Genomic DNA, 10,063 nt, shown 5'->3' with positions numbered 1-10,063 from the left:
CGTGTGAACCCACGCTGTTCACACAAGGTAAGGTAGCTCCCTCTACATGTGTGAACCCACGCTGTTCACATTCTCCACATGGCCTTTTGCTGCTCTGAGAGCCTGCGAGTCACCTTTGGGTTCTTAGATTTGAGAATGGTAACAACAGCACCTCTCTCTCTCTCCCCGCCCCCTTCCTCCCTCTCTCTCCCCCATATGTGTGTGCATGTGTGCATGTATGCCATTGCCGTGTGCAGAGCTGGAGTGGGGTGGGTTCCAGGGACTGAAGTGAGGCCATCAGAGTTGGATGGAACAGGCTTTGACCTGTCATCACCCTCGCCTGCCATCGATTGGTTCTAGGCAGGTGCTGGCCTCAAGACTTGATGCTTCAGCCTCCCAGGCCCTTCTAGGGGTATGCACCCCCACAACCAACCTCATTCTCGACCTGACGTCTATAAGGACAGGGGAGATTGGAGAAAGTCTCCCCTAGTGTGGACTCTCAGGAGGAAAAGTGTGACTGTGATTGTGTGTGTGTACCAGTTATACACAAATCTCAATTGGTGACTATTTGCTGTCTGTGTCAACATGACACGAGTTAGAGTCATCTTGAGAGGAAGGAGCCTCAGCTGAGATACAGCTTCATGAGGTACAGCTGTAAGGCATTTTCTTAATTAGTTATTTGATGGGGGAGGGACAGCCCATTGTAGGTGGGGCCATCCCTGGGCTGGTGGTCCTGGGTTCTATAAGAAAGCAGGCTGAGCAAACCATAGGGAACAAGCCAGTAAGCAGCACCCCTCAGTGGCCTCGGCATCAGCTCCGCCCTTCAGGTTCCTGCCCTGTGTGAGTTTCTGTCCTGACTTCCTTCAGCGATGAACTACAGCCAGTGACTGAAATAAACCCACCCCATTGCTTTATGTTCATCACAATTAAAGACTTTACACTAGAGCTTTGAATGGAACGGTTCTCCTAAGGGTATAAACACTGCGGAGTGAACCACTGACTGCCATAGTACTTTCCTGCTTGGATCTCAGCACTTCAGAGGCTAGCCTGGGCTCCCATATTGAAAAGTTCTGGGAGGCATCTGTTCTTGAGGATTTGGCCATCACCAGTGGGTTGAGTCCACCAATAACTCTCACCTAAAGGGCTGGGAAATGATGGACACATTCGAAGACGCGGCTTCAGTTGGAGGGAGGGGGTCACGTCTCCCCTTCTTGGGCTCTGAGTGGTAAAGGGGTGAGCAAATTTGCTCTCCCAGGATGCTCTGATACGACAAGGGCTGGCAATCTATGAGCTGGGTGACCCTGGTCTGAGCCCAAGACGCACGCCAGACCCTGCCCAGTCCCTGTGCATGTCCCACCTGCCTTGCAGGAACTTCCCAATACTGTACGGTGTTTTTTAAATTTTCAAATTTTTTTTGGGGGGGAGAGGGGAAGTCTAGGTGGGATTGGGGTATTTGCGCACACTCAGATGTTGTTCTACACCGAGCCACGCCCCTACCCACCAGCTCCCCTTCTGATTGGTCATTCTGTCGCCTTTTGCTCTTCTGGCTCCAAAGCCGCCTGGGACCCTCGGGAAGGTTACCTGATGTGGGCTTTGTCCTTCTTGCTGGGGCCCGGAACCCGCAGGGATGAGGATGTGGTACTTCACACAGATGTCAAACGAGGCGTCACTCACATTCACAACACGACTCTCCTTGCAAACCTGGGCCAGGGGTGAGCTTAGAGAGGAAGCCAAAGCTTAGAGGCTGAGGCTAAGACCTGGGGAGGCGACACTGCAGCCTCGGGAACGCGCCAGGGAGGGGAAGGCACAGCCTGGAGACAACAGCGCGTGTTCCCTGAAGGCTCCTTCCCCATCCCCGCCCCACCCCCACTTCACACACGCTTGCACGTATAGGGTCTTTGCTAATCCTGGGGGACTAGCAAGCCCAAGCATTTTCCTTTCTCTGCCGTCCCCCCCTCAGTGTTGTGATTACAGAGCTGTGTCACTTTTTTTTTTTTGTTTTAAGATTTTATTTATTTTATGGAGTAAGTACACTGTGGCTGTCTTCAGACACACCAGAAAAGGGCTTCGGATCCCATTGTGAGCCACCATGTGGTTGCTGGGAATTGAACTCAGGACCTCTGGAAGAGCAGTTATAACTGCTAAACCAACTCTCCAGCCTCACAAGGGCAGGGTTTTAGCAGGGTTATGGGAATCGAACTCAGGTTTGCAAGGCAAATGCCGCTTTTGATTTTTTATTTTCTTTTTCTTTTTTTAAATTTCAAACAGTCTTACCAGGTAGCCCAGGCTGGCCTCAATGTCAACCTCCTTCTGCCTCAGCATCCTGGGAACTGTGAAGGTACCCTGACTAAGACTCAACTCCATCTCCGCCTCTGCACCAGCCCCTCTCTGCCCCTCCTCACCCCCAGTCCCAGCACCTCGTCCTGCTCTGTGCCAGTTTCTCTCACCACCCTTCCCCCATCCCAGCCTCCCTCTGTGCCCGCCCCTCTCTACCCCAACCGGGATTCCTAGTAGCCCTGACTGTCAGCTGGCCCGGGGCCACCTGGCGTCCACCCTGGGTCCTGAGTCCCTGCTGAGTTGCCGCGGCGTGGGGGCTATGGAATCAGGTGCCAAGTTAGGCGGCTTGCTCAATGTTACATTATGGCACTGTAGTGACACATTATGGCACTGTAGTGACACGCATCTAAATATTGACAGAGCCATCCGAATGGCAGCCTCAGGACCCTGTGCCCTTCGGGGTCTTCCTTAGAACAGTTCTCAGGAGGAAGGACTACAAGCACTTACCCACTCCTTGGGCATCTGTTAGCTCAAGAAGCCCTGGTGGACTGGCTGGCGGTGAGATGTTCACACAACATTTGTTTGCAACTTGCTGGGGGGAGGGCATTAAGTCCCGTCCTAGTGGATCTAGCAGGGTGCCCTCACTTCTATGGAGTCCTTGTGGGGGTGGTGGTATCCAGGACTGCTAGGAAGAGCATTGGACAGAGCTGCATAGAACCTCTGGCCATGGCAAGGTCAAAATGGCCTCAGCTTGATCTGATCCCAGCCACCAGAATCCACTCTCCATCCAGGGTAGATTGCGAACACCTACATTCTCCTCGGGACCCCAAGCCCATCTCAGTCTGGTCAGGACATGTTTTCTGCCCCTTCATGACACTGTCTAGGGGAACACTCCCACTCTATATTGACACCCCACTAATCCAGACCCATGACTGAGAGGACAAGGCAGACCTGACACCTCTCTGCTCATCATGAGCCTCCTGCCTGTGTACCCTCCCATCCGGACGCCTCCTCCTTTCCTTCCTCCCCAGGGGACCTTCAAGGCCTGGACTTCTGGAAGTTTCTAGAGTGAGAACACAAGGTGGGGCAGAGAGTCTGCTTACCAGTTCATTTCAAGCAGTGGCAGATGCTTACCTACACCAGTTCAAGAAGGTAATGTGGGAAGATAGAAGGAGGCCTTGCAGACCTGTAAAGGCGTGGCATCTCGTCCTCAGGAGGGGAGCCTGGTCCGGGGCAAGAAGGAAGCTTGGTGCATTACCATTTTATGTGGGGTTGTGCCAGGTTTCCCCTTAGGAATCCCTTGAGAAAGAAGGGATTCTGCCAAAACGGCGGCCTTAAGTTTCTCCCCTGGAAGCTAAAGCTATGTATGACTCAGTTTCTCACGAAATTAGACTCTGTTTTCTGGATCCTGAGCAGATTGGCTCAGGTAGTGCTTTGGAAGAGAAGATCACAGGCGAGGAAACTGACAGAGATGAATTCCTGTCATCTGTCCGAATGTTTCCCATGTAAACTCTTCTTTGCATTCATGGGCTGTAACACAGCTGCTAAATCCCGTCTGCACCATGGGTGGCTGAGGATAAGTGTGTATGCATGAACGAACAGGCAGGTAATCCGTTCTCTCTTTGTACAGTTACCCCAGCCAACAGCTGGAGTGGGCTATGGTCTGTCTCCTTACAGCCCCAATAGGAGCCCTATGCCACGCCTCTTCCCTAAAGCAAGTAGTGGGAGGTTTGACTGGTTAGGGCTGGACAGGAGCTCAGGCACTGGCAGCCCGCCCCAAGTAGAGATTTCCTTATTTTCTGATAGAGAGCTGCTTTTGGTTAGGGTTGGGTACTGAGCTAGATGTGGGTCTCTCTGTTGAGTTCTGTTAGCCTCTGCTGAGTAGAACGAGCTTTGAAGAGCCCTCACCAGTTAACTCTCTGCATGGGGGGGACCTTTTCTCAGGATGGGGCTGAGCTGTTTCTATTTCCTGTTGTGACAACGCCATCTTTATGCCAAATCTAGACACTTCTCACATTGTTTGTGAGGTCCTGTTGTTTGCAGCAGCAAAAAAACCAAAAAACAAAAAACCAAAAAAACAGTGTGGATTCTTCCCCCAGCTGCTGCCTCTCAGGTCTGGACTATTGGCTGTTGAGCTGGTCTCTAGTCCCTACCTTTATGTTTTTGGTGGACAGCCTTAAGTGGCTCCAGGGCTCCACCTGCTGGTGCGTGTCCCTTCTTGTGGTCCTTGGGGAGGCAGGCAGCAGGGCCAGTGTTACTACTGACAAACAGAAGCACAGTGAAGGGGCATAGCTATGGGAAGATGTGGTGGGATCAGAGCCAGTGACCCAGCAGAGAGCTTTCCCATGTGAGGAGAAGGTACATGTCCTTCAGCTGCCACCAGAAGACACCTTAGGCCCAGCTGGCACCAGGACCTTGATCTCAAGGACCTGGCTGGACCTAGTCTAGTTCCTGATGCACAGAATGTGTGAGTCTGTCCCTACACGTTCTATGTTGCTAATTTAGGAGCTCTGTATTTGACTGTGGTAACTGATCATTGCATCCTGTGCTCTGTCTCTGACAGCCAGAGAAGAGCCCATGAAAGACTCAAGTCGCCTCACATGGGCTTGCTGCTCATGGCTCTACAGTGTCCTCCCGTCAACTTTGCCTTCATGGCCACCTCTTGACTCCTGTATCCCTAGCCCACCCTCTTCCTCCCCTCCAGCTGCCTTGGGCTGTTCTGTTCTCAGGGTGTTTGCACTGGCTTATCCTCTGCAGGAGATGCTGTTCTCTAAGACCCATGGATGACTCAGTTCTCCCATTCTTCAGACGTCAGCTTCCCTATGCACCCTTCCCAGCATTACCTTGCTAACTCCTCCCACTGTCCTAGAACTTGCCGGACACCAGACTCTCTGCAACTAGGAAATATGCAATCAGGAGAGCAGGTTTTTGCCCTGTGATTTTTTTTCTTCCCTGCTCTGCATCTCAGGCCCAGAGCAATGGCTGATGTACAGCCATGCCTACCTCTGGTCTTTCCCTTTCCGAGAACTAGTGAGTTTATGAGCCAGTGATTGTCAAAGAGAGATGACGGTCACAAGAGGGGGGGTCCCTGCAGGTTCTGCAATATTCATGTCTGACATGAGGTCTTCATGGAGGGCTCCCACTGTGAAACAGAAATGTTACCTTCAGAAATCAGTCCTTAACATGAGGTCGTGTAGATCAACCAATAGTCTTGACATTAGCCTGTGAGAGTTGAGGCTTTCTATAGGACCCTTTGGTTAACGACTCAACTGGTTGTAACCCATTCCTGTTCCTGGAGGTGTAACTTGGTGGTGCAATCTAGTTGGAGCCTTGTCCCCTGTAGATTTTGGCTCCAAATGGATTCCTTGAGTGCACGCACACGTGCACCTACACACAAACACATACTGCAGGAAGCTTCTAGAGTAGCTGATTTCTATATAGTTTTCCAAAGGGTCTTTAGTGCTTGTTGTCCCTCCCCTTATTTCCTACTTTACCTAGGCCTGCATGGTAAGGTTGTGAGTGCTTGTATAAGCAACAGCAATTGACCCTCTACCTTATCAGGTAGGAATGTGTGGGCCCATTCCAAGGGGCAGCCAGCATGGGTGACCTGGATACCATGGAGAGACTCATCAACTCCAGTCAACATCATGGTGATGAATATAATAGGAGGGGCAGGTAATGGGGCCTAAAAGAGGTGAGGGAGGTGGAAGGGTGTAGACTATGCCTCCACCTGTCTCTCCCAATTGCCTCTTATTAAACGCTCCTATTCTAGCTTTTCTTTATCTCTTCATAACACTATACACTACTTCCTCCTCCTTGGAAGATATCCTTCTCCCCACTGGTTTCTTGCTAGATAGGAATCCTGTGTGGTTACTCAGATAACAATTCTCATATAAGATCCATAAAAACTAACATCCTTAAAAGAGAACACATAAAATATTTGTGGTATTGGGTCTAGGTTTACTAACTCAGGATGATTTTTTTTTTCTCCATCAGACCAGTCTTAGGGCCACATCGTGCCAGGGCTACACAGCTGTAAGTAATCTGAACCATCAGCTAACTCCCTTCAGTATTCCCTTTAAAGGCCATGCAGGTAGATCTACTGCAGAGTCAAACATGACAGTGCTTTGCACAGGCACCGAGGAGGGTGGTCTCCTGCCACTGCAGTCTGAGGCAGGCATGCATAGAGCATAAGCATAGCACCATTGTGTTCTCATAGCATAACACTGTGGTGATGCCAGCACAGCTGTACTGCTAGGTGCTGAAGCATAGTTCAGTAGTCACTGAACGGGCAACGGGGCAGGACTCTCCTGTGTTTCATTGGCAAGACTTGTCTTTTTTTTTTTTTTTTAACAAACTCTTATTGTGGAATTTGGGAGGCAGTGATCAGCTAAAGGGGAGGGAAGAGAGGGAAAGAAGATCTTGGTTGGCCCTAGGCCTCAGTAATGAGTGAAGACCTCAATTACAATGGCCAGACAATAAGACAATAAAAGTCCCCAAAAGGGAACTCTGGTACACCCACCTGTGACATTCATGTCTGGGCTTTAGATACATAAAACATCAGAAAAAGAAGAAATTTGTCCTCTGCCTCATCAGGTATGACCCAGTAGGTCCACTACAACGAGCAGCCAGTGGGGTGACCTGGACAGCCACTACTGAGAGGCACATCCCAGGATGCCCAGGAGCCAAAAGGCTTTGGAGGGAAGGCAGGGGTGCATAATAACTTCCAGCCAAAACTCTCAGCTTGAGTCAGCAGCATGGTACCATCCGCCAGGCTGGCACTTGGTTGGGCTGCTCCCTGGTATCCACGCCCACTGCAAGCCTCGTAGTGTGAAGCTACTTGGGAAGAAGGCCGTGACAGAAGCCAGGGGTTCAGAAGATACCATAGGCAGCCCTAGGTGCAGTGTCTGGCACTCTTAGAAGACACAAGGCTGGTTTGAATGGCGGCACACTCCTGTGTTTACAACACTTGACCCAGGACCTCAAACACCCAGGACAAACACTTTCCCAAGACTGACTACACACTGGAGATGCTAAGGCAGGAGGGTCTAGCAGTTCAGGCCAGCAAGGCTACTCATCAAGACCCTGTGTCAAATAAGGCTATAATAAAGAACATACAGAGATGGAGACTGCTGGGATGAGACCTGAACCAAAGGCCACCCAAGTCCCAGATCTGGAGGAGGCAGGAAGGAGCCCCCCCGGAGCCTCTCAAGACAGTAGTCTCCAGGATTTGGGATTTAAGGCTTCCAGTGCCAGAAAATTCCATGCCTGCTGTTTTAAGACAGCTGGCTGTGCCCACTTAAACAACCCAGCACTGCCTCAAGGTGCCCAAGAGGGGATATAGGGTGTCCTACATGCAGTGGTTCTGGGGTGTTTCCAGCAAGTCCTGCATGTTGCTGTGGCCTTCTGATTCCACAGTTTGAACATGGGGAGAAGGCACCTTTGGAGCCTCCCTTAACTCCACAACAGGGCTCAGAACATACCATTCCTCCTTCTTGAGGCCACTCTTACCATCTGAGAGGTCAGGTTCCCTGGAGACAGCACCCCTCCAAGCATGAATTAGGCCACCCTAACTACCACTTGACACCCATTCTGTCACCTATCTTTAAAGGCAGCTCTCCCTGCCTGGTGTCTACCTGCCTGTGTCCCAAAAAGCCAAGATCTGTCTGTCTGTCTCTTTCTCACTCAAAAAGGTCTCATGTAGCTCAGGCTGGCCTCCAACTCACCATGCAGCTAAGGCTAACCTTCAAGTCCCAGACTTCCTTCCTGCCTGGATGTTTAAGTGTGTTTATGTGGTGCTGAGATAGAGCCCCTGGATGTTAAAGTGTGTTTATGTGGTGCTGAGATAGAGCCTTTCGCCAACGGAACCCCAGCCCTGGTCCACCTGTCTTCTTTGAGGCAGAGTTTCTGTAACCCAGGATGGTCTAGAATGCCTCATCTTCCTATGTCCTTCTCCTCAATGCTAGGATGACAGGCATGTCCTCCACACCCCTCTTTCCAAACAATGAGCACCACCTCAGCGTCCTCAGCGTCTGGTGCTGGGTTACTATGGCCTTCTCCCTCCACAGTTTGAACATGGTGAGAAGGTACCAGTATCAGGTCACTGGTACTATGGCCAGGAGAGAGGTAAATGACACTCGGCCCAAACAAAGGCACATTCCCACAGTCACACAGACAGTCTGGACAGACTGACACAATCAGCACCATTTTTGACTGCCACTACTTGAAGCAAGGTCCTCCAGTGTCAGGACAACCATCCATACAGCAAAGAAAGAACCGGTCCCAAGCATCTGAGAAGCGGGGAGACCCAGAAACCCACGTGTCAATATGGGCATTTGGGATAGGGAGGTGGGGAGGCAGGGAAGAAGCCAGAGCTGGACACAGCTAGAGGGACCCAGGCACACAGGGAGTATGGGGGCAGGGGCCACATAAGGGCAGGGCCACAGGCCATCGGGGGTTAGTGTGGGAACAGGGCTTCCAGTGTGGTATGAGAGGAACCAAAGCAGGAATGGTCAGATTCTGAGGCCCCACAAATGTAGGAAGGAGCTCAGACTGTCTCAGTGCCATATAGGGACATTGTGGGCACAGATGGAGGATCTGGGGGTTGCAGGGTCCCCTGCAGTGGTCTCTGCAGGTGTTAGGGGAGCTTACAGTGGCTCCATCAGACCTATGACAAGCAGGCAGGCTCTGGTGGCAAACGGGAATCGGAGGACAGGCCCTGTGTGCAGCTAAGTTCTGGAACATTTCCAGGTGCCCCATGGGCTACAGAATAAAGGCAAAGGACACTGGGAAGCAGGCAGGTCCCATGCACAGGACATATATTCCTGTAGACTTTTCTAGAATTTCCATAGACCATCTGTCACTAGGCCTCACCATGGAAGGTACCAACAGCCTGCCTTCTCCTTAAACTTGGTGGTCCTAATTCTCCTGCCTCAGAGTGACTGGGGATCCCAATCTGCCTTCAAGAGCACATTTATAGTGTAGGAGGAAAGCTCAGATTAAGGTCCTGTGGTCGGAACCGTCTAAGGCCCCAGGGTGGTAGGATTACCAGGGACCTAGTGGGTTTCTCCAGCCCAACAGTACAGCCTGAGTCAGCTCTGCTGTGGGAATCTCCCACACCCTCCTAGTGACGACACATCACAGAAGTCTCTCTCTCACATAGGCTGTTATGGGAATCAAGTAGCCACTCAAAAAATACTGGCCTGGACCCCTAACAGGTCAAGAATCCCCTGTGGGAAATGCCTGGGACCACAGCATTTCAGATTTTGGACCCTTCTGGCTTTTAGAACATTTATAAATACAAAAAGGAGATGGGCATAGTAATGTATGCCTGTGATCCCAGGCATGGGAAACTGAGTCGGGAAACTGAAGACTGTAAGTTCCAACCTGTGTTTCAAGGAAAAAAAAGTCATGGTGAAGATTTCACTCAAGTAGAAACAAAAGGCTTCCACATGAGCTCTGCTGTCCACTGGTCAGCCCTCCCACTCTCACAGACCCAGGGAGACACTCTGCAACATTTTCCACTGTCTCTCTTCAGATGGCAATCCATCCCATGATTCCATGTGAGGAGTCTTCCAAACATGGCACCATGTGAATGACTCAGAGAGTCCCAGGTTTGGGAGAATTTAGAAGTTTACACACAGGGAAGATCTCCTGCTGTGGCAGAGCCCTTACCCAGCACACGGTCCCAACAATAAAAATTAAAATCCCAAACAATAACGCCAACAAAATGTCATGAAGCCAACACTTCTGACCAGTCTCCTCAAAAGTCCACAGGCACTTTTTAGGACCCAGCACAGCCTCTGTG

Source organism: Grammomys surdaster, unplaced genomic scaffold (genome assembly GCF_004785775.1).
Source record: "Grammomys surdaster isolate TR1022 unplaced genomic scaffold, NIH_TR_1.0 124836, whole genome shotgun sequence".
NCBI lineage: Eukaryota > Metazoa > Chordata > Mammalia > Rodentia > Muridae > Grammomys > Grammomys surdaster.
This window is presented reverse-complemented; position numbering follows the sequence as displayed.